The sequence below is a fragment of the Monodelphis domestica genome, chromosome 2, assembly GCF_027887165.1.
Source record: "Monodelphis domestica isolate mMonDom1 chromosome 2, mMonDom1.pri, whole genome shotgun sequence".
Taxonomy (NCBI): domain Eukaryota; kingdom Metazoa; phylum Chordata; class Mammalia; order Didelphimorphia; family Didelphidae; genus Monodelphis; species Monodelphis domestica.
In genome coordinates this window covers 462,193,146-462,220,616 of record NC_077228.1, presented here as the reverse complement: position 1 = coordinate 462,220,616, position 27,471 = coordinate 462,193,146, and positions in this window count along the sequence as shown.

Sequence of the window (27,471 nt, the reverse complement as noted above, 5' to 3'; positions counted from 1 at the left end):
CTAGAATTCACCTAATAACCAAATCCTTGATACTTCAACATGCTGAAGCATGAATTGTGGTACTTGTTTCTGAGAATTATTCATTGGGCAGTTTGTCTCAGATGTTGCTTGGTAGGTAGGGCCTAAATAATGGCTGGATTATATCTTGCTCTAATAAACTTTCACAAAAGAGGGCTGGAACATTGCTGTCTAAATAAGAGTTAACAGATTTCATTAGCTTTTGGGGAATCTAGAAATCTGTTTTTTTTAAGGTTAGGATCACCTGCTAAAAAATCTATCATTTTGAAGGGGCAGAAACATTCAGAATCGTTAACTCAAAACCCCTCATTTTACAGATGAGGAAACTCAAGGTCAAAATGTTCATTGATTATAGATTTAGAGTTAGAAGGGGACATCATATCCAGGATATCTTTTTTAAAATCCTTTTTTTGAAGGTTTGTTTTATTCCAGTCTTGCCTTGAATTTAGCTAGTATTTCTCAACTAGGTGTGTCTCTACTTCTTTTTGTTTTTTTAAATTATACTTTTCCCCATTACAGAGAGAAACAATTTTTCATAAGTTTTCTGACATTTTTCAATCTATGTTCTTTCCCTCTTTCTCTTTTCTCCCATATCTTCAAGATGACAGGTAATAGGATATAAGTTATACATCTTCTGTCATGTAATCCATATTTCTCTATGTATTTATAATGTTAGTTATATTTATATATACTAATATAAATAAATAACATTTCTGCATGTTGTGAAAGAAAACAAATTATTTATATTAAAGAAAAATGCATGAGGGAAATGAAACAAAGAAGGCTCTGCTTCAATCTGCATTTAGTCTCCATCAGTTCCTTCTATGGCAAGGATAATCTTTTTTTGTTGAGTTCTGTGGATTTTTCTTGGGTCCTTGCATTGCTGATAATAGTTAAATCACTTGCAGTTAATCATTGCATTTTATTGCTGTTATCGTTTAGTTTACAGCATTCTCTTGATTCTGCTCACCTCACTTTGCATCACTTCATAAAAGTCTTTCTAAGTTTTTTTGGATTATCCTGCTCATCATTTCTTATGGTACAATAGTATCCCATTACAGTTTTGTATCATGACTTGTTCAGCCACTCCCCAAACTGATGGACATAAGTCTTGGTTTTAAAAACTTCTGAGGGTTTGTAGATAGATTTCAGAGTACCTGTGAACTTATATGGGAAAAAGTTGCACATTCATTTTAATTTTCCTTCCTTCCTTCCTTCCTTCCTTCCTTCCTTCCTTCCTTCCTTCCTTCCTTCCTTCCTTCCTTCCTTCCTTCCTTCCTTCCTTCCTTCCTTCCTTCCTTCCTTCCTTCCTTCCTTCCTTCCTTCCTTTCTTCCTTCCTTCCTCCTTTTGTTTGTTCGTTCATTCCTTCTTTCCTTTTTTCTTCTTAGTATCAATTCTAAGACAGAAGAGGGGCAATGACTAGGCAATTGGCTAGAAAGTATCTGATATCATATTTGAACCCAGGTCCTCCCAACTCTAGACCTGGTGCTCTATCCACTGAAGCACCACCTAGGTGGTCCATACCCATGCATTTTAGTACATATTCTGCAATTTGCATTCTCAGAATGTTGATTTGAACCCAGAGGAGTTATGTGACTTGTCCAGAGTTACAAAAACAGTATGTGTCAAAGGAAGGACTTGAATCCAGGATGCTCTGGTTCTGAGGCCAACTCATTATCCTATGCCATGCTGCCTTTTTAATATTATTATATTATCTCATTTCATTTCATGTTTTACTGCCTTGCTGACTATAAATTCCTTGCCTTTTATCTCACACTAAAAATCCACACTAAAAATAAATTAAATTCATATAGTTAAACCACTCTACTGTTTGGGGAGTAGAAACTTATTAAGCTCAGCACAGTAGGTGTTTAATAAATGTTTTCTATTATATTATCAGCCAGTAGAAATTAATTGGATTATTTTCTAGCTAGCTAATATGAAGTCTAATTATGGTTAACTGCCTTAAACAATATCTCAGTACCTACGTTGTCCCCTTGGCACATAGCTCTTATAAGACCGTTAGAAGTAATTATAATTTCACCAGGATCTCAAGCAGACAATATGGTGTGGTGGGAAGATCAGGGTTTCTGGACTCAGACAGAGAAGCATCTGGGTTTCAGTTTGCCTCTTCTATTTCCTCCCACCTTTATGACCTTGGTTAAGACTCTTGGTATCAGTTGCCCCAGTTATTTCATCTGTAAAATGAGACTTTCTAACAGCAGGGAGATGTTAGTAGTGGTCAACTCAGAGGTGTGATATGCCATTGAAAAAAATCCTGGAACCTAGTTTTTGTACCCGTGTCCCATATCTAGGATCCCCCTCTTCAAATGGCCTGAGAAGTCTATATTCAGTCATAAATCAGGGGCAGACCCCTGAAATAGAAATAGGAAGACGTATTCCACAGACAAAGTGCAGGCAGACTGCTTAATATCAGCAAAGGACTTTGAACTCGTCTGATAATAAGCAAGATAAGCTTCAAGTATTTGAGTTATTAGAAGTAAATTTTAAAATACACAGTAAAATACACATGAAAGGAAGGAGCTTCTTAGAGCAGGCTTTTCCTGGCATATGTAAGAAATATTTCAATTTTATATAATTATCAGGAGTATCTTTAACAGACGAGAAGTTATAAGGCTGATGTTGGGCTGTTACTTGCTTTCAATGTAATCAAACAAAGGGAAAATTGGGAGCTTATCAGTGTAATATTCAGAATTATTCCTGTCCCTGAGAATTTTTGCTATTTGCCACACATGAAATATTTTGTTATGATAGGATAGTGTTTGGGGGAATTTAAATTATCTCCTTTTGGAGAACCCAGTAAGCTCAATCTCAGCCTTATGCATTATTTCTGTAGCAGGTAGGACCAGAAGCAAACTGATCAAATTTCACAAGCAACACAGGATGTAGCATACACAAAGTCAAGAGCAAGACTAGAAAATCTTTGAGTTTCCCTTTAGCTTGAAAAAATGATGATTTAATGAAATATAGAAGCATTTCCTTGTGTGCCTTGACATGCTTACATCTCTAATGTTTGTTTTACATTTATTCTGTATAGAGGCAGTTTGGTAACATAGTTGGTAGAGTAATGCTTGCTTTGTTTTGGGAAGCAGGAAAGAGAAGATTTTGAAAGAATAAGGACAAAACTTCACAAAGCAAAGCATTAAAAATTAAATTATACTATCATGTTGTGTTCCTATTTTGAAGTATTATATAACTCGTGAAAGGATGATTGTATGCATCATTTTGGTATTTTCATCACATTCACACTAAAAAAGACATATATAAATAACTTTAATTAAAAAATTTTACGTAGAGGATCATGGTATCAAACATGACAGCAAGATCCAAGTTAATTTTCTGTATAAACTTGTGTTTGTGAGGATTTTTTAAAAAATAAATATGCATTGAAAAATGGATTACTAAATTCAGATTTTGCCCCAAAATAGTTATTAGCTGTTTGACTTTGGGCAAATTGATTGATCAGTTTCCTTAAGTGTAAAATAGGAATCATAATAGCACCTACTTCCCAGGGTTGTTGTGAAGAAAAAATGAGATGTATTTATAAAATATATATTTTTTAAAACTCTTACCTTTTGTCTTAGAATCAATCAATACTGTGTATTGATTTTAAGGCAGAAGAATGGTAAGGGCTAGGCAATGGAGTTAAGTGACTTACCCAGGGTCACATAGCTAGGAAGTGTCTGAGGCTGGATTGGAACCTAGGACCTCCTGTATCTAGGCCTGGCTCTCAATCCACTGGACCACCCTTTATAAAATATTTTGCAACCCATGAAACACTGTATAAATACTATTATTTTTTTGTTGTTGTTGTCATCATTCAGGAATTTAAGTTGTGCTCAACTCTTTGCACCCTATTTGGGGTCTTCTTGGCAAAGATACTATAGTGGTTTGCCAATTCCTTCTCCATACTGTAATAATTAAAATAGTTGAGGTCATAAACTGTAAGAGTTAAAATAGTGGAAGACTTAATTTGTAGTAGATATAAGAGTGGATGAGTAAATTGTGACCGCAGAAAATATGTTTTTAAGACAGTATCTTGTTTTAAATCAAATATAAGGTAGTTGCCAGGGAAAAATTCCCAGTTATTAGAATATATCCAAGTCAACTGGGTTTTATAGAGATTTTAATTAATACAAATGTGGAATTAAAGAAAAGGAGAGATAGAGAGAAAAAAGGAAATAATGAGAAAAGGATAGGCCGGCCCAGGGCAGTCCTGGCCAACCCAGGCCTAAGCCCTAAAAGAAAGATCAGTCAGTCCTTTTTTACTCACCACAAGATCTGTCCAAGCGAGGATTCCAGTGACACCAGGCCAGCTTTATCTCAGCTGCCTCCACCAGCTCAATCCTGAATCTGAATCTCTCTGAATGAATCTGAGCTTCTATTTAAAGGGAATTTTCTCCTCTGTCACCTCCCCTAAGTTCTCTCATCTACCAATCACAGTAGACGTTTTTCAAAGGACAGACCATTCTTAGTTTACACCTGAGTAGACTAATCTTTTGAGTAATTCACACCTGAGTAGACTAGAATCTCTGAGTAAGTTTCTCACCTCTTTGCTCCTTGTAAGTTCACAAGTTGCCTGACCTTTATAGGTACTTAGCACCCTTTTGTATTATATCCTAAAATAGGCACAGCTTAAGAACTTTTGTCCTATTATAAGTATGGGTTTAAGTATCTTTCATTGTTCAGCAAGGAGTTTCTTCCCCTAAAGCAGGCTTAAGTAGAGGTCTCACATTCCTGATCTAAGTTCCTTCATTGTTTAAAGTGGGGAATGGTCTTAACCCAACCTTATGAAGTAGGATCTGGGAAATTTTAAGGCTCACAATCCTAACCTTATGAAGTAGGGTCTGAGAATTTTTAAGGTTCAAAATACCATTTTACAGATGAGGAACAAAGGCAAACAGGGGTAAGTGACTTGCCCAGGATCACACAATCTGAGGCCATGATATGATGTTTGGACATCAAGGACATCATGGACAATATGTCCTGTTATCAGTGACACATAAAAAAGATAGCACAATTTTGTGCTGTTAAATGGTTAAGAATACATAAATGCAACAAGAAATAGTGGTGGTATCCTGGCCTTGGACTGCTGTTTGAGTTGTGCTGAGGCTGGCCACCATTTTGGTTGGTTGGGAAAAGGGGCTGGAGGTCATGGCAGATTTAGGGAATGTGTGTGTGTGTGTGTGTGTGTGTGTGTGTGTGTGTGTGTGCAAACACCAGCCTCTCTCCAGCTACAGCAATGACTTCAATAGTAGATAGATAATAAATATAAGAATCTACCTGGAAAAAGAACTGAATTTGCTCATGGAAGAGTCTCAACTGGCATTCTTGCTATTTCTTGCAGAAGAAATTGTGCATAAACAAACCGAAATGTGTTATGCTCAAAATATTCCCTAATATATCAATCGTATGGGAAAAGTTGTGTTTTTGAAATAAATGTTGTAGAAAGTGTTCTAGGTATCATGCTTTAGGAAAGTCAGTGGCAAATTGGAACAAGAAGGCAATTGGGAAGGAGAGGGGACTGGAATTGTTAAGCCTAGAGAAAAGAAGCCTTGAGAGGAATACTTTTCTGCTACTGCCCTTCAGCTCAGCGTGTGCCACTCCTGTATTTTTAATTGTTTCCTGCTGGGCCACTGCTTCCTTAAGTACCATCTGTTCCCATCAATTTGGGGAAGTTCTGCTGATCCTGCTACTGCTGGAGCTTCTCCTTCACAAAGTGTTAGGGGTTAGTTCTTTTAGAGGAAGCATTCTGGGACTAACATGCTCTGGGACTATTCAAAACAATTCTAACTATGATGGCTATTCAGGGCAATCACCTTCCCTGAGAGCAGGAAGAAGGGTCCCTTAGGTAACTGTGAAGACCCAGAGACCCATCGTCTTAACCTAATCAACAAAATATTAATCCTTTGTTTCTAACCAAATTATAGTAAATGAATTGAATTTGGGGAGAGAGAGATAGAGAGACAGACAGAGAGACAGACAGACAGAGACAGAGAGACAAGACAACTAGGGACAGAAATAGAAAGAGAGACAGAGACAGACAAAAAGGCAGAGTCAGGGACAGATATAGAGACAGAAAGACAGAGACAGACAGATAGACAGAGAGAGACAGAGATAGACATCTAGGGACAGAGACAGACAGACAGACAGACAGACAGGGGGACAGACAGGGAGACAGAGAGACAGAGAGAGAGAGAGAGCTGGTATGTGTTTTGCAGGGAAGAAGTGAGGAGCTAAAGGCCATTGCTGCTAATCTTGTTGCAAGAGTAAAATGCTCTTGGCCCATTTCACTTTTATATCTTTTCTCTTATGAGGCTCCCAAAGCTTCCTAAATTATCTGCACACTTTAATTAATTAAACCTCACAATGCCTTTGTGAGAAAGGTATCATTTTATGCCTATTTTCACAGTGGGCCTATTGAAACACAGGTGAGAAAAATGACATACCAGCAAGTAAGAGAGAGAATTGGATTAGAATTCATAGCTTCTGACTTGGAAAGTGAGCATTTCAATTCATTTAAGAAACCTAGGTTATCATGGCATTGGATGCAATGGCAGGTAGCTCCAGGGACCATTTAGAAGTTCATTGATCTGAAATGATTTCTGATGAGTGATAATTCATTCTCTATTTACTCCATGGTTACAGAAGGGGAAAAATTAAGCACCTTATTTCTGACAATCTTTCTTAAGTAAGTAAATAAATGTGATTGATTCTAGGTTTTGTTTTTTACTTTGTGGCAAATTTTGAACTGATTCACAAAATCATTATTAAAACATATACTATATTAAGCAGAAACTCAGTTTCCATTTAGCTAAATATATGACAATCTTAGTAAAAGAAGTATGTATATAGATTTTTATTGTATATATATTTATTTTTTATTTTTTCCTCATAAAATACAAAGAAACAGACAATTCGAATGTCTAGTTTCACATTGTGTGGCCATCATAATTATGGTGAGATTAAGAAGATTCAGTAGCTACAGAACTAACCTTGGAGTAAGGAAAACTGAGATCAAAACAATGACAGTGAAACCTCATTTTTTTAATATAGTATAATTCGGTACAAGGCAGACTGGTCTATACTGTGGTGTACTCTGACAATAAAATTATTCTCTCTTCCTCTCTACTTCCCATGTCTCCTAAGCCCACATAATTGAGTTAAAAGTGCCCGTGATATGACTCCATTATTCTTCTTACATTTATATGAGGTCATGGGTTTTATTGATGGCTCCTTTCTTTTGGGATTTTCATTCCTATGACTTTCTGGGGATTCCTATTACTTTTCTTCTTAATATACTTATTCTCTACAATACTTAACGTGTTAAATATATAAAGTACTAAAAGGAGTTACAATTTCTTCAGTATAGGGCAGTCCCTGTGTGGGAACTCCCTCCATAGATGCAGAAGCAGATACGGATAGAAACCCATCTAGACAGTAGCCTGAGGCATACAGAGAATAAGTGACTTGCCAATGGTTAAAGCAATTGTGTGAGTGGATGGAATTGAAGTCAAACTTTCCTGACCTTAAGCCTAACCTTCTACTATTATGCCAGGTTGCTTTTTGGGAAACATATGTAGGTAGTTTTTTTCCTGGCTCCTTCCCTCTTCAGTTTAAAGCCTTTCTAATTAGATTTGTATCCAATCTTTACAAATATACATTTTTATCTGCCCTTTTTAGTTGCACTATATCTCTGGCCAAGAGCCCATCTTACTTATATTTTTATTGATGGCCAAGATATTCCAAACTTTCTGAAACATCATTTCATATCTACTTCTTTTGTCTGAATTCCCTTAGTCTTAATCAACAACATTAATTAAATGACTAGGTCAGCTCTTAAAGACTTTGTTTTTTTGCTCAAGAATTCATAATCCTTAAAAATGCTTTTGAGATGGCGTCTAGTGGTATTATTAATGTCCATACAAATCATTGGAAGTGGGTGGTTATCATCAGGTTTGAGACACTCTGGATACCTCTCCTGGGAACACTGATAATATCAAGACCTTAGAGATTTTTCTAATCTTGCTGATTCAATTTACAGCTGAGACATTTAAGAGTAAGTGATATTTTAACTCTGGAAGGACACTAGGGACTTTTTGTCAGTCGCTTTTTAGTCTAGGTTTATGATATAAATTTATTTATTATATTGTGGGCTCCTTGAGGTGAGGGATTGTGTATCTTTTCCCCTTTTTTTGGAATCTCTAGCTTTTAGCATACTTCCTGGCACATGGTAAGTAACTTAATAAATGTTTATTGATAGATTGATGGATTTCCTCAGTGGAGAAACCCCCCTCCACCAATGCACATCTACAATTCTCAGTTCTGCAGTTCATAGTCTTATAGACTTCTTTGGGACAGAGAGAGATTATTAACTATCAAACAACTAATATGTGCCTAAGGTAAAACTTGAACCTAGGTCTTTCTGACATCAAGGCTAGATAGAATGTCATCCCGTTTTTCATATCACAGTTTTGGGAGGACACCAGCGTTTAATTAAATGGTAGGTTTGATACTAGGGGATGACAGATAAAATGCCATATGGAAGTAGGTGTTCCTTTTCTTATAAATATTACTCCTTATGTTATTTCTCCAGAGTTATTTATCTCTTTACTAGTTAATTAGTTATTTATAGTTTATTATACATCCTACTCTGATGATCATCATGGTATGAAGGATTAAAAGTCTAGGCAGCTCTGGTATCTCTAACCAAGTTAGAAAAGTTTTGATTACAGGTTTAGCATTGTAATGTATGCCTACAATCCAGAGACTAGCCTGGCTAGATTAATGAATGTCATCAAATGATACTTTTGGCCACAGTTATTCATGAAGTTCCCTGCAACATTGTGGAAAGAATACAGTCTCTACTGATGGAAGGAATTCTCACCCTGATGAAATCCTAGATCCCTGAAATATTTGTCATGCCCTTTACTCAGTATCTCCACAGTGAGGCCAAGTTAGATTTAGGAAGAGCAGCATATTATAGTAGCAATGAAGAGTTGTGGTAAAGGACAATGAAAAGGAGGCAGGGATGTATAAATGGTCCTATGGCTCATTGATGGAGCTCACTTTCTTCTTGCCCTGTGAAGGTTGGCAGGGGCTAGTGAACAGATAGTCAGAACGGGGAAGCTCTAAGTTTCCTGAGTTCCAATTCACAAGGGGTCTTCCATTCCTTTCTGTGGGTGAGGCAAGAATCTGACTACCTTTGCTCAATCCATACCTGATGTGGGAAATGTGTGTCAAGTGTAGATGGGAACAGTGTCTTTGTCTGCTCAAAAGAGTTCTTGGGTCCAATTGGATTCTGTATCTAGGAGAACTTCTGGGTAGCAGAGAACAGTGACTGACTTGCACCTCTTTGGTAGATCATTCATTGTTCATAATTATACTTTGTGGTGTCTAGTTATTAACTTATTGTTTCTGTATAAAGAGTAACAAAAACGGTGGCATTCTAGCATGTATATCTGCTTCCTTTGGGACCCATCTCTATTATACCAAGGTCACATGCATCCTTGAAATAAATCCCATTCAAAGGAGATGAGGCTATCCACTAGTCTGGGCACTTAGATCTAAGTTCTGCTTGGTTATATCCACAAATTTAGATACTCCTAAAGAATGTGTGATATTATTAAGTAGTGTGAGGTAGAGGTGAGAGACAGAAAATCTCAGACTTTCTGGCAAATAGAGAAAGTTTAGTACTTAGTTTTTTCTGTCCTAGTAGGGCATGCACAACATCCATGATGAATATTAACTATTGCAATTAGTTATGAGTTCATTTTTTTGTATTGAAAAATTTTGTTTAATTAATTTAGAATATTTTTCCATCGTTACATGATTCATGTTCTTTCCCTCCCCTCCTTCCCTTCTCCTTCCATAGCCAACACGCAATTCCACTGCATTTTACATGTATTGTTGATCAAGGCCTATTTCCATATTATTGATATTTGCACAAGGTTGATCATTATCATTTAGAATCTACACCCTCAATCATATCCCCATCAACCCCTGTGATCAAGTAGTTGTTTTTCCTCTGTTTCTATTCCCACAGTTCTTCCTCTGGATGTGGATAGTGTTTTTTCTCATAAGTCCCTCAGAATTGTCCTGGATTATTGCATTGCTGCTAGTAGAGAAGTTCATTATATTCGATTGTGCCACAGTGTATCAGTCTTTGTGTACAATGTTCCCCTGGTTCTGCTCCTTTCACTCTGCATCAGTTCCTGGAGGTCGTTCCAGTTAGTTATAAGTTCTTCTTGATGAATGATTGTTAAAGTAAAAAGTGGCATATAATGACTAATTTGATCTTCTTTCCCTTCTTTCCTTCGTTCCTTCCTTCGTTCTTTCCTTCGTTCCTTCCTTCGTTCCTTCCTTTGTTCCTTCGTTCCTTCATTCCTTCGTTCCTTCCTTCCTTCCTTCCTTCCTTCCTTCCTTCCTTCCTTCCTTCCTTCCTTCTACCACAATTTATTCAGCCATTCCCCAATTGAAGGGCATCCCCTCATTTTCCAATTTTTGGCCACCACAAAGAGCACAGCTATGAATATTCTTGTACAAGTCTTTTTCCTTATTATCTCTTTGGGGTACAAACCAAGCAGAGCAATGGCTGAATCAAAGGTCAGATAGTCTTTTATCGCCCTTTGTGCATAGTTCCAAATTGCCCTCCAGAATAGTTGGACAACTCCACCAGCTATGCATTAATGTCCCAACTTTGCCACATCCCCTCTAGCATTCATTACTTTCCTTTGCTGTCATGTTGGCCAATCTGCTAGGTGTGAGGTGATACCTCAGAGTTGTTTTGATTTGCATCTCTCTGATTATAAGAGATTTAGGATACTTTTTCATGTGCTTATTAATAGTTTTGATTTCTTTATCTGAAAACTGCCTATTCGTGTCCCTTGCTCATTTTTCAATTGGAGAATGGCTTGATTTTTTGTACAACTGGTTGAGCTCTTTATAAATTTGAGTAATTAGACCTTTGTCAGAGGTTTTTGTTATGAAGAGTGTTTCCCAATTTGTTGCTTCCCTTCTCATTTTAGTTACATTGGTTTTGTTTGTACAAAACCTTTTTAATTTGAAGTAGTCAAAATTATTTATTTTACATTTTGTGACTCTTTCTATGTCTTGCTTGGTTTTAAAATCTTTCCCTTCCCAAAGGTCTGACATGTATACTATTCTGTGTTCACCTAATTTACTTATAGTTTCCTTCTTTATATGCAAGTCATTCACCCATTCTGAATTTATCTTGGTGTAGGGTGTGAGGTGTTGATCCAAACCTAATCTCTCCCACACTGTCTTCCAGTTTTCCTAGCAGTTTTTATCAAATAGTGCATTTTTATCCCAGAAGCTGGGGTTTTTGGGGTTGTCATAGACTGTCTTGCTGAGGTTATTTGCCCCAAGTCTATTCCACTGATCCTCCTTTCTGTCTCTTAGCCAGTAGCAAATTGTTTTGATGACTGCTGCTTTATAGTAGTTTCAGAGTTGGGACTACAAGTTCACCTTCCTTTGTATTTTTTTCCCATTATTTCCCTGGATATCCTTGATCCTTTGTTCTTCCAAATGAACTTTATTATGGTTTTCTCTAATTCAGTAAAAAAGTTTTTTGGAAATTCAATGGGTATGGAACTAAATAGATAGATAAGTTTGGGTAGGATGGTCATTTTTATTATGTTAGCTCATTCCACCCATGAGCAATTAATGTTTTTCCAATTGTTTAGATCTAGTTTTAATTGTATGGAGAGTGTTTTGTAGTTGTGTTCATACAGTTCCTGTGTTTGTCTCAGTAGATAGATTCCTAAGCATTTTATATTGTCTCGGGTGACTTTAAATGGAATTTCTCTTTCTAATTCTTGCTGCTGAACTGGGTTGGAGATATATAGAAATTCTGATGACTTATGTGGGTTTATTTTGTATCTTGCAATTTTGCTAAAGTTGTTGATTATTTTGACTAGCTTTTTGGTTGTTTCTCTAGGATTTTTTAAGTAAATCATCATATCATCTGCAAAGAGTGACAGTTTGGTCTCCTCATTGCCAATTTTAATACCTTCAATTTCTTTTTCTTCTCTAATTGCTACTGCTAGTGTTTCTAGTACAATATTAAATAATAAAGGTGATAATGGGAATCCTTGTTTGACTCCTGATCTTATTGGGAAGGCTTCGAGTTTATCCCCATTGCAGATGATGTTTGCTGATGGTTTTAGATATATACTGTTTATTATTTTTAGGAAAGGCCCTTCTATTCCTATAATTTCTAGTGTTTTTAATAAGAATGGGTGTTGTATTTTATCAAAGGATTTTTCTGTATCTATTGAGATAATCATGTAATTTTTGTCTTTTTGCTTGTTAATATGGTCAATTATGTGCTTGGTTTTCCTAATATTGAAGCATCCTTGAATTCCTGGTATGAATCTTACCAGATCATAGTGGATAACCCTTGTGATGACTTGCTGGAGTCTTTTTGCTAGTATCCTATTTAAGATTTTTGCATCTATATTCATTAGGGAGATTGGCCTATAGTTTTCTTTTTCTGTCTTTGACCTGCCTGGCTTTGGGATCAGTACAATATTTGTGTCATAAAAAGAATTTGGTAGAACCCCTTCTTGGCTTATTCTGTCAGTTTGTGTAATATTGGGATTAGTTATTTTTTGAATGTTTGATAGAATTCATTTGTGAATCCATCTGGACCTGGGGATTTTTTCTTAGGGAGTTCTTTAATGGCTTGTTCAATTTCTTTTTCTGATATGGTGTTGTTTAGGTAATTTATTTCTTCCTCTTTTAGTCTAGGCAATTTATATTTTTGTAAGTATTCATCCATATCACCTAGATTAACATATTTGTTGCCATATAATTGAGCATAGTAGTTTTTAATGATTGCTTTAATTTCCTTTTCATTAGAGGTGAGGTCTCCTTTTTCATCTTGGATACTGTCAGTTTGACTTTTTTCTTTCCTTTTTTTAATTAGACTGACGAGTACTTTGTCTATTTTATTTGTTTTTTTTTCAAAGTACCAGCTTCTAGTCTTATTTATTAAATCAATAGTTCTTTGACTTTCAATTTTATTGATTTCTCCTTTGATTTTTAGGATCTCTAATTTAGTCTTTATCTGAGGATTTTTAATTTGTTCACTTTCTAGCTTTTTAATTTGCATGCCCAATTCATTGACCTCTGCCCTTCTTAATTTGTTTATATGTAAACTCAAGGATATAAATTTCTCCCTGAATACTGCTTTGGCTGCATCCCATAGGTGTTGAAAGAATATGTCACCATTGTCATTTTCTTCAATGAAGTTATTAACTGTTTCTACAATTTATTCTTTAATTAGCCAGTTTTGGAGAATCATATTGTTTAATTTTGAATTAATTTTTGATTTATCTCTCCATGTACCTTTACTAATTATTATTTTCATTGCATTGTGGTCTGAGTAGGTTGCATTTATTATTTCTGCCCTTTTGCACTTGTTTGCAATATTTTTGTGCCTTAATACATGGTCAATTTTTGTGAATGTACCATGTGTTGCTGAAAAGAACGTGTATTCCTTTTTGCCCCTATTTATTTTTCTCCACATGTCTACTAACTCTAATTTTTCTAAGATTTCATTCACTTCTCTCACCTCTTTCTTATTTATTTTTTTGATTTGATTTATCTAGTTCGAATAGAGGAAGGTTCAGATCTCCCACTAGTATAGTTTTTCTATCTATTTCATCCTTGAGCTCCTCTAGTTTCTTCTTTAGAAATTTGGGTGCTATGCCATTTGGTGCATATATATTGAGTACAGATATTTCATTTCATTTCATAATTCATAATAGATAATTCATTTCATTGTCTATGCTGCCTTTTATCAGGATGTAATTACCTTCCCTGTCTCTTTTAACTAGATTTATTTTTACTTTGGCTTTGTCAGATATCATGATTGCTACTCCTGCCTTCTTTTTATCATTTTATACCCAATAGATTTGGCTCCATCCTCTTACTTTCACCCCATGTGTTTCTATCTTCTTCATGTGTGTGTTTCTTGTAAACAGCATATGGTAGGGTTTTGGATTCTAATCCACTCTGCTATTTGCTTGCATTTTTTGGGTGAGTTCATTCCATTCACATTCAGGGTTATGATTACTAGCTGTGTATTTCCCAGCATTTTGATTTCTACTCCAGGCCTGCCTTTTCTTCTTTCACTATTTCCTTCTACACCAATGTTTGTTTATAATAAGTCCCCCTAGTCCCCACCCTTATTTTACTTCCCTTTCTACCTCCCTCCCTTCTTATTCCCCTACTTATTTTCCCCTGTACTCTTTTTAAAATTTCCCCCCACCCTCTCCCTCCCTTGTACTGCTTCCATCCCCACCAGTCCATTTTTTACCCTTCTACTCCCCTATAGGGCACAAATATCTTCTCTGCCCCAATGGATTGGATTGTTCTTCCCTCTTTGTGTCAGTTTCAAAGCACGTAAGTGTTGAGTATTTTCTATCTCCAACCTCTTTACCCTTCCAGTGTATCAATGTTATCCCCCTTCCTGCCATGAGCTTCTTTGTGACATATAAATTTACCCCCATTTGTTTCTTTTCCCATTTCTTTTAGTATTAACCTCTTTTTTTAGGTCTGTATAGATTTTTTTTAGCTCTGTATATATATATTTTTTAGCTCTCTCTCTCTCTATATATACACACACACACACATATACACATGTATATATATTTATGCATGTATATATCTATATATCTATTTATGTCTTGTCCTTTCATCCTATACAGTTTGTCATGGCTCCCTTTTTCCCTCTAAGTGTAATTCTTCTACCTGCCCAGGTGATAGCAACAGTTTTTAAGAGTTACCAATGACCTCTTTTCTTATAGGGATACATCTCATTTTAAGTTACTGAGTCTCTTAAAAAATTATTTTTTGTTGTTGTTGTTTTTTTGTTTGTTTTTCTTTTCCCCCTCTTTTAAAATTACCTTTTGATGATTCTCTTGAGTTCTGTGCTTGGACATCAAATTTTCTGTTCAGGTCTGGTCTTTTCTTTACAAATGCTTGGAATTCTTCTATTTTGTTGAATGTCCATACTTTCCCCTGTAAGAATATAGTCAGTTTTGATGGGTATTTTATTCTTGGTTGTAGACCTAGTTCCCTTGATTTCCGGAATATCATATTCCATGCCTTTTGGTCCTTCAGTGTGGATGCAGCCAAATTCTGCATTATCCTCACTGTGTTTCCATGGTATCTGAATGGCTTCTTCTTGGCAGCTTGTAATATCTTTTCTTTGGTCTGATGGTTTTTGAATTTGGCTATAACATTCCTGGGTGTTGTCAGTTGGGGATTAAATGCAGGAGGTGATCTGTGGATTCTTTCAGTCTCCTGTTTCCCTTCTTGTTCTAGGATATTGGGGCAGTTTTCTTGAATAATTTCCTGTAGTATTATGTCCAGGATTTTTCTTTTTTCATGGTCTTCTGGTTGACCAGTGATTCTTAAATTTTCTCTTTGTTTTGTGGATGAGATGCTTCATATTTTCCTCAATTTTTTCATTCTTTTTGTTTTGTTTTATAGTGCCTGCTGCCTTGTGAGGTCACTGAATTCCAGTTGTTGTATTCTGGTTCTTAAAGACTGGATTTCATCCCTGGCTTTTTGGTCATCCTTTTCCTTCTCGTCTGATTTTTTTTTGAAGGTCATCTTTCATCCTCTTTACCTCGTCTTTCATTTCCTTTGCCTCATCTTTCATCCCATTTGCCTCATTTTCCAGCTGGTTGATTTAGGCTTTCAAGACACTATTTTCTCATTTTAGTTCAAGTGCCTCTGTTTCCAGATGACTTACCTTAATTTTTAAATTCTTTTCCCAATTGTCTTCAGCTTCTCTTAATTGTGTTTTGAGTTCTTCCACAGCCTCTATCCAATTTGCTGGGATTTCTGATTTATCATTTGCTGATCTCTCCCCCTCTGTTCAATTTGCTTAATAGAAACTGTCTTTTATAGTTTCTTTATTCTTTTTCTGTTGTTTGCTCAAATTCACCCCTTCTTTACTCCCTGTATTTGTCTGCGCTCTTGTTCCTCTCATTTTTTTGGTTTTTGGGGCTTCTGTCAGTCTCCCCTCTTGGAGCTTTAACAGGAGATCTCTCAGTGTAGTCTCTGGTGGAGGTTTGTTGGGGTTTGAGCTTCCCTGTCCTCTGGAGGCTTTTGATTGGATTAAAGTCCAGTAGTCAATGAGGATGGATGGGGAGCCGGGGCTTCCATGAATTCTGGAGACTTTTGATGGGGTTAAGTTCAGCTTAGTTGGGTTGGGTGTGCTCTGAGTCCAAAACTTCCTGGAAGGCTGAAGCAAATATGGAGGAACTCCACAGCTCTGCCCAGGCTGCCAGGTCTGTTCTCCCTCTCTAGCTCCTTCCCCGCCATCTGTGTTGGATGCTCTGACCTTGGTACAGCCCTGCTCACAAGGTACGCCCTCCAGACCAGCACCTTTGCCCACCCAGAATTTCCCGCTGCAGCTGGAGTCTCAGTGCTCTGGGTGGGAGGGGGAATGGGTCCTGGGTCCTGGGTCCTTCCTTCTGTCTTCCCCTTAAACATGAGTGTTCTCGGATTCCGGCTTTTTGGAGGGTGTGCATTTTGAATTAAGCCAAGCAGGAGGGTTCCTTGGCTCTGTCTTGTTGTTAAGTTTGTTTTTTCATCCCCTAGGAGCATTCAGTTTGTGACTGCTTAGGAAGGGTATTCAGAGGTCTGAACTTCTACTTCTTCTAGGCCACCATCTTGACTCCGCCACTATCTATTATATTCTTGAGGGCAAAAAGTTTTTATTTTGTTAATAAAATATATTGTAAAATAGTTTTTATTTCCTCTTTAAATTAAGTTTGACTTATGATAACTTAGTAACCTTAAAAAGACACAATTGTTACCCATGTTGCTATGAATTGCAGTCATAGTCCCCAAAGAAGTAACTAACATACCTCTGAAAGGAAGGCATTATGTATTCCGTATCTTTTTAAAAAAATTAAGTTAAATAAAATTTTTAATTTTTCCCCCTGAAATTACATGTTAATAATATTTTATTTTATTTTTTTAAAAATTCTTACCTTCCATCTTAGAGTTGATATTACATATTACTTCCAAGGCAGAAGGGAAGTAGGTAAGGAATAGGCAGTGGGAGTTAAGTTTCCTGCTTAGGTTCACACAGGGAGGAAGTATCTGAGACAGATTTGGTCCTAGGACTTCCTTTCTCTTGGCTTGGCTCTCAATTCACTGAGCCAAGTAGCTGCCCTTGGTAGAATTTTCAATAATTGTTTTCTGACATATCTTGATCCAAGGTCTCTCCCTCTCTTCTACCCCTCTTCTTCCTCAGGATGGCATTTAATATTATATAGGTTGTACATGTATTTTTATACAATGCATATTACCATGTTCATCATGTTATATATCTTCTTTATACTAGAGAAAAATCCATGGAGGAAATAAAGTGTAGATTGGCATGCTTCAATCTTCATTCAGATTTTATCAGTTCCTTCTATAGCAGTGGATAGTCTTTTTCATTATATGTCCCTTCAATTTGTTCTGAATTCTTGCATTGTTATTAATAGTTAAGAAATTTGCAGTTGATTATTGCATTCTATTGCTATTTTTTTGTATCTCATTCTTCTGGTTCTGCTCACTTCACTTTACATCACTTCATATGTCTTCCCAATTTTTCTGTGATCATATTGTTTATAATTTCTTATGGTGAAATAGTATTCCATTATAATCCATCCAAGATTATAATTGCTACCCCTGCTTTTTTTTAACTTTGGCTGAAGCTAAGTAGATTTTGTTCCAGTCCTTTACCTTTATCTTGTGTGTGTCTCCCTGCTTTAAATGATTCTTATAGACAACATATTGTGGATTCTGACTTTTAATCCATTTTGCTATCCTCTTTCATTTTATGGGTGAGTTCATCCCATTCATGTTCACAGTTACGATTACTATGTTTTGCTCCATCTTATTTCGCTTCTGTTTATCCTCTTTTCATCTTCTTTCAGTCTTCCCTGTTCAGAAATATTTTTGTTTTTGACTACTACCTCTCTGAATTCACCTTCCCTTTTGTCCTTTGCTTCCTTTTCTTATTCCCCTTCACTTCTTACTTCTCTATAGGGTAAGACAGGTTTCTATAATTAACTGCATGTAAATGTTATTCTTACTTTGTGCCATTTCCAATGAGAACAAGGTTTAAGCAATATCTGCTACCCCCCACCCTCACACACCTTCTCTTGGACTATATTGACTCTTATGTGTATCATGTGAGATAATTGCCCCTAATTTTCACTTGTTTTCTCTTTTCTCAATGTGTTTCTCTTTCTTATTCCTAGCTTTTGCTTTGCTTTTTTAAAAAAAAATATCATCCCATCATATTCAACATATTCCCTGCTTTCTATGCATGCTATTTTTAAGGCCCTAATGTTGATACAATCCTTAAGTATCTTTCATAAGTTAAGTATCCTAAATAATTTAGACACTTAAAAGTTTCATAGTTATTTTGAATTTTTTAATATTTTAGTTACCTTATGTAATAACACAGTTTAACCCCATTCTTTCCCTTGATTACTCTTAAGTATCTTAAATACCATGAGTATTTCTTATATCAAAGATATCTTATGAATCACAGTTAACACTTTTCCATGTGGGAATATAATCAGTTTAAACCCATTGAGTATCTTGATATTTTTCTTTTCTTTTTACCTTTTTTATTTCTCTTGAGTGTTTATTTTGATCATTAGATTTTCTTTTCAGCACTGATTGTTTCATTAGGAATGTTTGGAACTTCTCTATTTCATTACATGTGTATTTCTTCCCCTGGAGTATTATGCTCAGATTCTTTGCATAGGTGATACTTGGTTGTAGTCCTAGATCCTTTGTCTTGTTGAATATCCATGCCTTTTGGTCCTTTAATATAAAAGCTGCTATGTCCTGTGTAACCTGGACTGTGTGTGTGTGTGTGTGTGTGTGTGTGTGTGTGTGTGTGTGTGTGTGTGTTTTCCTGTTTAAGTGCAGTATATTCTCCTTGGTTTGGGAGTTTTAGAATTTGACTATAATAATCCTGGAATTGTTAAATTTGGAATCTCAGGAATTGATAAGTGGATTCTTTCAATTTCTATTTTCCCCTCTTGTTCAAGAAGATCAGGGAAGTTCTTGCTGATAAATTCTTGCAATAAGATATCCTGGCTCTTATTTTTGATCAGGGTTTTTAGGCAGTCCAATGTTTCTTAGTTCATATCTCCTGGATTTATTTTCCAGATCAGTTATTTTTTCAGTGAGTTAGTTCAGATTTTCTTCTATGTTTTTATTCTTTTGAATTTGTTTTATTAATTCCTGATGTCTTATAGAGTCATTAGCTTTCATTTATTCAGTTCTAGTTTCAGGGAGCCATTTTCTTCTTTGAAGCTTTGTATTTCCTTTTTTAGAGAGTTATTTTAATGTTTGAGGTTTTATATTTCCTTTTTTAGGAAACTATTTTTTTCAGAGTTTTTGCTCTAAGCCATTAACTTTTTCCTATCATTTTCTTTTTCTAATTTTCTTCTAAGTCTCTTTGGTTTTTTTTTATCCTTTTTTGGAGCTCTTCTAGAAGTTCATTTTGGGTCTGACATCCTTGCACCTTTGCTTTTGAGAGTTCACACATTTCTGTTTTGAAATTATTATTCTCCTCTGAGCTTATATTTTGGTTTTCCATTTTTCTAATATAGCTTTTTAGTGTCAAATCTTTTCTTTGTTTTTACTCATCTTGGAGGGCTTTTTTCATGATCTTATCTATATGTTGAGTGTCAGCTCCACTTATGGGATGGAGGGAGTATTGTCCCTGAATTCCCCCAGGTGCCATGTGTAATGGTTTTAGTTAGATTCTTCCATGGTATATACTAGGAATAGCATCTTCACCCTTTCAACTTCATTGACATAAACATATTATGGCTAAAGCCTAAAGAGGGCCCAAGGTCAGAAAATAATTACAGAAGTTCAAAGCTGGAAAAGACCTAAATGGCTATCTGCTCCAGTGGGTACATGAACAGAAATTCTTTCTCTAACATCTCTGATGGCTGGTTATCCAGTCTTTAGTTAAAGACATCCATTGATGGAGAATGCATGGACTTCAAGGAAGCGTGTTACATTTTGAACAGGCTCTAATTGTTGGGAAGTCTTCCCTTGTATGAAACCTAAATTTGCCTCTTTATTTCTTTTACTCATTACTCTCCATTCTCTTTGGGACTGTGTTTTAAAATTTGTACCCTGGTGACTTAATTTCCCAGAATTCTTTACTCTTCCCAATGTTCCCTTGTCTTGTGTCCCTGTGTTGCACCCTGGCATGGGTTTGTTTGTTAATAAATTTGCTGAAACACACACTTCAGGGCTTTTTCTTTGGCATGAGCAGGGCAGACTTGTGGAGTGCTGGCTCTTTGCTCTGCTCACTTGGCTGAAAGAACCTTTTCTATTTCACTTTGTTGTTATTAAATCCTATAAATTTAAATACTTGGAATATTCATTTTTAGTCTTACAAGACCAATTGGAACAGATCTAAGTCCCTTTTCACATGATAGCCTTTCAAGTGCTAAATTCTCTATGAGACTTTTCTTCTCCAGGTTGAAGATTCAAAGTCCCATTATAAATGGAGCTCTGTAGACTTTAATTTATCAGGAAGGTTCTATTAGATATGAAAAGATGGGTCAGGTAAGAGGTCAAGTTCAAGAAAGAGTTGAAATAGGGACAAGTAGTCAGGCTATGTCTAGACTGTTAAGGTCAGAGTTGGATTAGTAAGGAGGGTTGCCAAATTATGTCGTGTGACTTTGGGTAAATCACTTGACCTTTCTGGACTTTGGTTTCCTTATCTGTAAAAAAGTGGGGGGATTGGAATTGGTGATCTCTAAGGTCTCTTCCAGCTCCAAACCCATGATTCTACAATTTTGGCATTCATCTACTGGACAAATCACACACACTGCTACGAAATGACTTGGAGAAATGGGTATGCAGGATTTTATATTCCCTGTTCCCCACTCTTCTCAAGGAATCATAGCTCAGGAAAGGGAGATACACAGGTATATGGTTTTTTTTATTGCTTTCAACTTAATTTGTATTCTATTTCAATATTTTTTTTTGCATACTCATGATTTTTAGCGATTATTTGTTGGCTGTTATAGAATTCAGAGAGAAAAAAAGCCAGGATTGGAGCTAGAAATTTGAATAGATGTAACTAAATAAGTTGTAGTAACTTGAATGTAACATTTCAGAGACATAAACAGATAGTCAATATAAACTGCTTTGTGAAAATATTGGTGCATCCTTACTTCACTGTGAAATTCATGCACTAATTTATAAAATTAACATGCAAATACTAATCTAACAATGGAAGAGAGATTCAAAGAAAAAAGTTAGCACTCATAGTTAAAGGAAAAACTGAATCCCAACTTAAGAAACTTGCTAATTTTTCTTCTCTATAGATATTACTCATATTCATCCTGTAGTCAGAGCAGTAGTATGACATAATATTGATTGCAGAAGTCCTGGGCCTAAATAACAATAATAAAAATAATAATGGCTAATATTTATATAGCATACACTGTGCTAAGTATTTTATACTTATCACCTCATTTGATCCTCACAACAACCATGAGAGGTAGATGTTATTGTTACCCTCATTTTATAGATGAGGAAACTGAGGCAAATAGAGGTTAAATAACTTGCCTAGGGTCATATAGATATTAAGTATCTGAAGTCAGATTGGAATTCAGGTGCTGATGTTGTTCCTTATTTGCTACTTGTGTGACTTTTAGTCTGTATCTTGATATTTCTGAGCCTCAGTTTCCTTATGTGTACATTGGAAGCACTGTATTCCTTGGTCTACACCAAGAATGGGATGGGTATACTTGCATGTGATAAGCATATCTGGCCCATTTTGGATGCACATATATTATTAAAAGAGCTCATCTTTAAGTTTTTTTCAAGCTCTACATCCTATTGCCTATGATATTAAACTATTTCATTGGAATGTGTTTTAAAATATTGTGTGTGTGTAGGCAGCTGGGTAACTCAGTGGATTCAGAGTCAGTCCTAGATATGGGAGGTCTTAGGTTCAAATCTGACCTCAGCCACTTCCTAGCTGTGTGACCCTGGGCAAGTCACTTAACTCCCATTGCCTTCCCCTTACTACTCTCCTGCCTTTGAACCAATACACAGTATTGATCCCAAGACAGAAGGTGAGGGTTTAAAAAAATTAAGGGGGGAACTGCATTCCCTAGTGTGCCCCAGGGGTCCCTCCCCTCTACTTCCTGGCATAGGATTGGTCTTGAACGGACCAATCCCATGGTAGGAGAGGGACCATGCCCCCCTACTTCCTAGAGTGAGATTGGTCTTGAGTTAGACCAATCCTGTGCTAGGGAGGGGCCATGTCCCCCTACCTCTGGGTGAGTGATTAGTCTATATAAGGACCATTCCCATGCCAAGGATGGAATTTTGAATCTGAGAAGATTCAGTTTAGCAGGGTTACTCTATTTCAAGCAGGGGAAACTCCAGTTTTTTCCTTTAAAATAAAGGTTTTTGAAAGATCAGTGTCAGATAGTTTGTTTTTTTTTTTTTTTCAGTTTTGCAGGAAGCAAATCATTATCAAAAAGTCCAAGGTTTCTGCTTTCTATAATGTATTTAAAAATTAGAAATTATATGACACTGTTTTAGTTTAAACAAATAAAGTAAAAATATTGATATAAACTTTTATAATTCAATTAATAAAAAGGTATGAATCAGAAACTATGGGAATATTAAATTTTATTTAAAATTGCTTTTTTCAATTTCAATGGAGTTAATTAACATGGTTTTAATTACTTGTCAAAGCAAGATGCCTGGGACAATCTCTATATAAATAAATTAAGATCATATGTTAAAAGTAGTCTCTTCAGATTTGGGCAAATTTAGGTGAATACTTCTGGATTTGCTTCAATTAAACTGTATGTATGATTTAGGGGAACAGTATTCTAAAGAGCTCCATTTTTTAGATTACTGACTGCTTGCCCTTTAAACAAAAAGTACTTTCTTTATTTTAACCATTTAAAACAATTCAACAACCCAGGTCAAAAAACTGTTATTCAGTGCCTATTAGATGCAAGACAGAGAGATATATAAAGATAAAAATGATTCAGTCTCTGTCCTCATGAAGTTTTTAATCTTGTAGGGGAGAGATTTAAATACTTATAATACCAAAATAATTAAGTGTCTAAGAGAAGTTAGGCAGGACTAAGGGATCTCAGAGAAGAGAACTCATTTCAGTGTGGGGCCATCAACAAAGGCTCCAAAAAGAAGGGAAAATTTCAGCTAAGCCTTTCCCAAAGAGGAGACAAGATTCCAATAGGCAGACATGGTGGGCGGGAAGCAAGGGCTTCCAAGTGCAGGGTACATCATGATCAAACATATTTGGGTGGTGGATAATCTACTTTGTCTAGAAATAAATCCAAAAAGGTAAATTGGGGCTAGATTATGAGGACTTGGAACCAACCCAAGTGGGGTGTATGTTATTCAATAACCAATAGTGAGAAATGTCTTAAATGGAGGACAATTGACCTCTTTTGTTTGTTCCTGTACTCCAGGTTAGCTAGGCGGTGTGGACAGAGCATTAAGCTTGAACTCAGGAAGACATCTTTCTGAGTTCAAAACCAGCCTCAGACACTTACTAGCTGGCCAACTCTGGGGAGTCACTTAACCTTGTTGTCTTGGGTCTTTACCTGTAAAATGAACTAGAGAAGGAAATGGCAAATCACTCCAGTATTCTAGCCAAAAAAGCCCCAAATTGGATCGCAGTCAGACACAACTGAACAACAAGTACTCCATTGTCCCAGTTGATTGTTTTGAATTCTTCTGTCTAAATTTTAGTTTATCTTTCATTTTTCCAAGGTGTTGTATCAGATAGGAATAGGACTGGATATCAGGAAGACCCAAATTCAGATTCTGTCTCAGGTTCTTAATAGTTGTGTGACTATGGCAAATTCACTTAATCTCTCCTAGCCTTAATTTCCTCATTTGTAAAAGGAGGATAATAATATCTAGCTCATAGGATTGTTGTGAAAATCCCATGAGATAATCTATTTATAGAATTTTGCAAAACTTAAAGCACTCTATAAATATTAGTTGTTATGTACCTTGTTAAATCTGGTACTTATAGATTATTTCTCACAGAACGATAGGATTCCAGATCTAGAAGGGACCTCAGGAGTCATCTATTCTAACCCGTAATAAGAATTCCTGACAAAACCTATAACAAGAGGGAACTGACTGTTTCCCAAGGCAGTTTATTTCACTTAAAATGCTATAGAAATGCTTAATAAAAGCATCCAATTGTGCATCAAATGCTGTAATTTTGCCAAATACCTCTTTTTAAAAAATAAAATTTCTTTTCCTCCTTATCTTTTGGATTTCATGACAAACCATCACCCCCCTTCACTTGAGTCACTGATGAAGAAGTGGACCTTCTTGCCAAGGTCAACTCTTGGACAAGAATGAACTTTTAATTTTATTCTTCCTTGTATATTTTCCAACAGATTGTCCTCAAAATGATCTCTATTCTTTCTCTAATCTTCAATCTCTTCCTATTTATTGGCTCCTTTCTAGCTACCTCCAGAAATATTCAGATTTCTCCCATCCTCAAAATATCCACACTTGAACCTCCTGTTATTACAGCTATCATCTTATATCTCTCTTTTCCCTTTTATGATAAACTTGAAAAAGTCAGCTTTACTCTGGTTCACTTTCTTCTCACTCATTTTGAAACTTCTTGTAATGTCTTAACATTCAACTGAAATGACTTTCTCCAGGGTTTCTAATGATTTCTCTAAGGCCATATCAAATGGCCTTTTTTTTTCAGTTCTTTTTTTGACCTCTTTGCTGACTTTGACATTATTGATTAAAAAAAAAGTTAATTTGCACAGTGGACAGAACTCCAGGCATAGAGAAATGAGTTCAAATTGTACCTTAGACACATATGAGCTCTGTGATCATGAGTAATTTACTTGCTTTCTATGTGCCTCAGTTTCCTATCTGTAAAATAGGGATAATAGCGCCACTTACCTTTCAAGGTTTTGTGAGGATAAAAGGAGATATTTGTAAAGCATTCTGTAAACTTTGCAGTGCTACATCAATGTATTGATGATAAAGGTGATAGTGTGACCTCTGTTAGTATACAAGCTCCATTAGAACAAGGCTTTTTTGTTTTGTTTTTGTAATTTTTTTTGTCTTCTGAGTACCTTGCACAGTGTCTGGCACAAAATAAGTGTTAAATCAATTCTTGTGGATTTTTAAATGCCTTTTAGTTCATCCCATTCCTGTCCAGGAGTCTCTATGCCATATCATGGACAAATGATCCTTGAACACCTTCAGCAAAGAGGAATCTATTACATCCTGAAGCAGTTCATTCCATTTTTAGATAGCTCTATTTGTTAGAATTTTTTTTTCTTTTCATTGATTTAGTCTAAATCTGTCTCTTTGTACCTTTTGGCTATTGTTGCTAGATCTGTCTACTGGAGCCAAATCTAGTCTCTCTTCTTTATGGTAGACCTTCACGTATTTGTTCCTCCAAACCATTTTTTTCTTTAAGCTAACAAATCCTTCCAGTAATTCCCTAAGGATATGGTCTCCAGGCCCTTAATCACCTGGTGATCATCTTCTGTAGAAGTTCTAGCTTATCAGTATCATCCCTAAAATGTGAGAGTCAGAATTGAACATAATACTCTTGTTGGGTTCTAATCATTACTTCCTTTGGTGTGTGAAGGACTTGTCATTTAATTGATAAGAGTATTCACTCTCACAAATGCAGATTGCAACTCCTTTCAAGCTTAGTAGGTAGTCTCTGAGAGTTTTTGTGTCTGATAAATTCATTACCCCATGGCCAATTTGGTGAAGAACCTCATCAAAATTAGCTGAGGTAGTTCTTTGACAGAAGAAAGATTATTTCCTAGTTTTTCATAGTTTATATGAGTTTATAGCAATTTTTAATTTCATAACATGTACTAGGGATTATATTCAGATCTCCTTTAGTGTTAGGACCTTCTTTCTGTTATTCCCAATTTATCTCACAAATATCTTCTATGTACATACTTGTTTGCATGTTATCTCCTTCATTAAACCACAATCTCTCTGAGAACAGAGACTATTTTTTTTTGTCTTTCTTGGGATGTACAGTATTTTGGCAGTAGATAGTAGGTAGGAACATAGCAAGTGGGTTCCAAGAAGATAGGAACTTAATAGGTGATTAATAAATGATTGTTGATTCATTTGTTGACTGATGATCAGAATTTTCCAGAGCAGGGCCATCCCTACACCCTGATAAGGATTCAGGGTAGGCTTTAAGAAGAGGTAACAGTGAATACTTTACTATAATTTCTGTAATTAGTATTATTTTTATACTATCAAACCAAGTATTTCTGAGGTCTCATAGAGAAAAAGGAAGCAGGAATTTGATTGGAAGAACCCATTATCAATATTCCAAGAAGACCCAAGTGACTGGGCATTTCCAATTCTATAATATGTGGTTCCCGATGCCTATATATTCCCTCTTGACAAGTAAGCTCGTTCCCAGTTACTCAGGGCAGACACTGAGCTTATCCCAAGACCATCTGTGGTATATTATACAGGGCAGTAGATATGAAGTCAAAAGATCTTACTTTGAATCCTGGTTTTAACATTTTTTTAATACTTTAGGTAAATTAGCTTTTTTTAAAACTACCTTCTGTCTTAGCATCAATTCTAATACAGAAGACCAGCAATGATCAGGCATTTGGGGTTATATAACTTGCCCAGGGTCACATAGGAAGTGTTTTAGGTCAGATTTTAACCCAATTTGAATCCTCACTGCTGGCCTGGCTCTCTATCCACTGTGCTACCAAGCACCTCAGAAAGGTGGTTTTCTTAAAAAAGTATTTTTTTCCCTCTTGAATCTTTTTTTTTTTAAATCTTTTGAATAAGAGAAAAAGAGAGAAAATATTATTTATGTTGCAAGTGTTCTGATAATTTAGCCAGTTTAATAAAATCAATAATCCATTTTTTTCTTCCTGTGTAAAAATGACTACATGTGTGTTTTGTGAAGACAGTAACATCTGGCTTCCTTCCTTCCCTGGAGCACCCTCATTGGCACCCTGGGAAGACTGAGAACAAGTAGTAGCTAACTTTGTCTTATTTTGAGGAATAAGAGCTTAGAATGACTATTAGTGCATTATCATCCATATTTGATTTATTTTTCTCTATTATGTTTTCTTGTTTTTGCATGTTGCCTCTGCTTTCTCCCTTCTCTTCCTTTCCCCCCTCTCATTATATTATATTGTATTACGTGCCTGCATTAGAACTCTTTCTTTGATGTTACAGTGAAATGTTTAGAAAATGTTAATCTTGTAACAACATTCATTTGCTTGAACATTACATATCTGCTGCCTTGAGGTTTTATGTCAAAATTATTTTTAAAAGTTGAAATAAACCACATATGC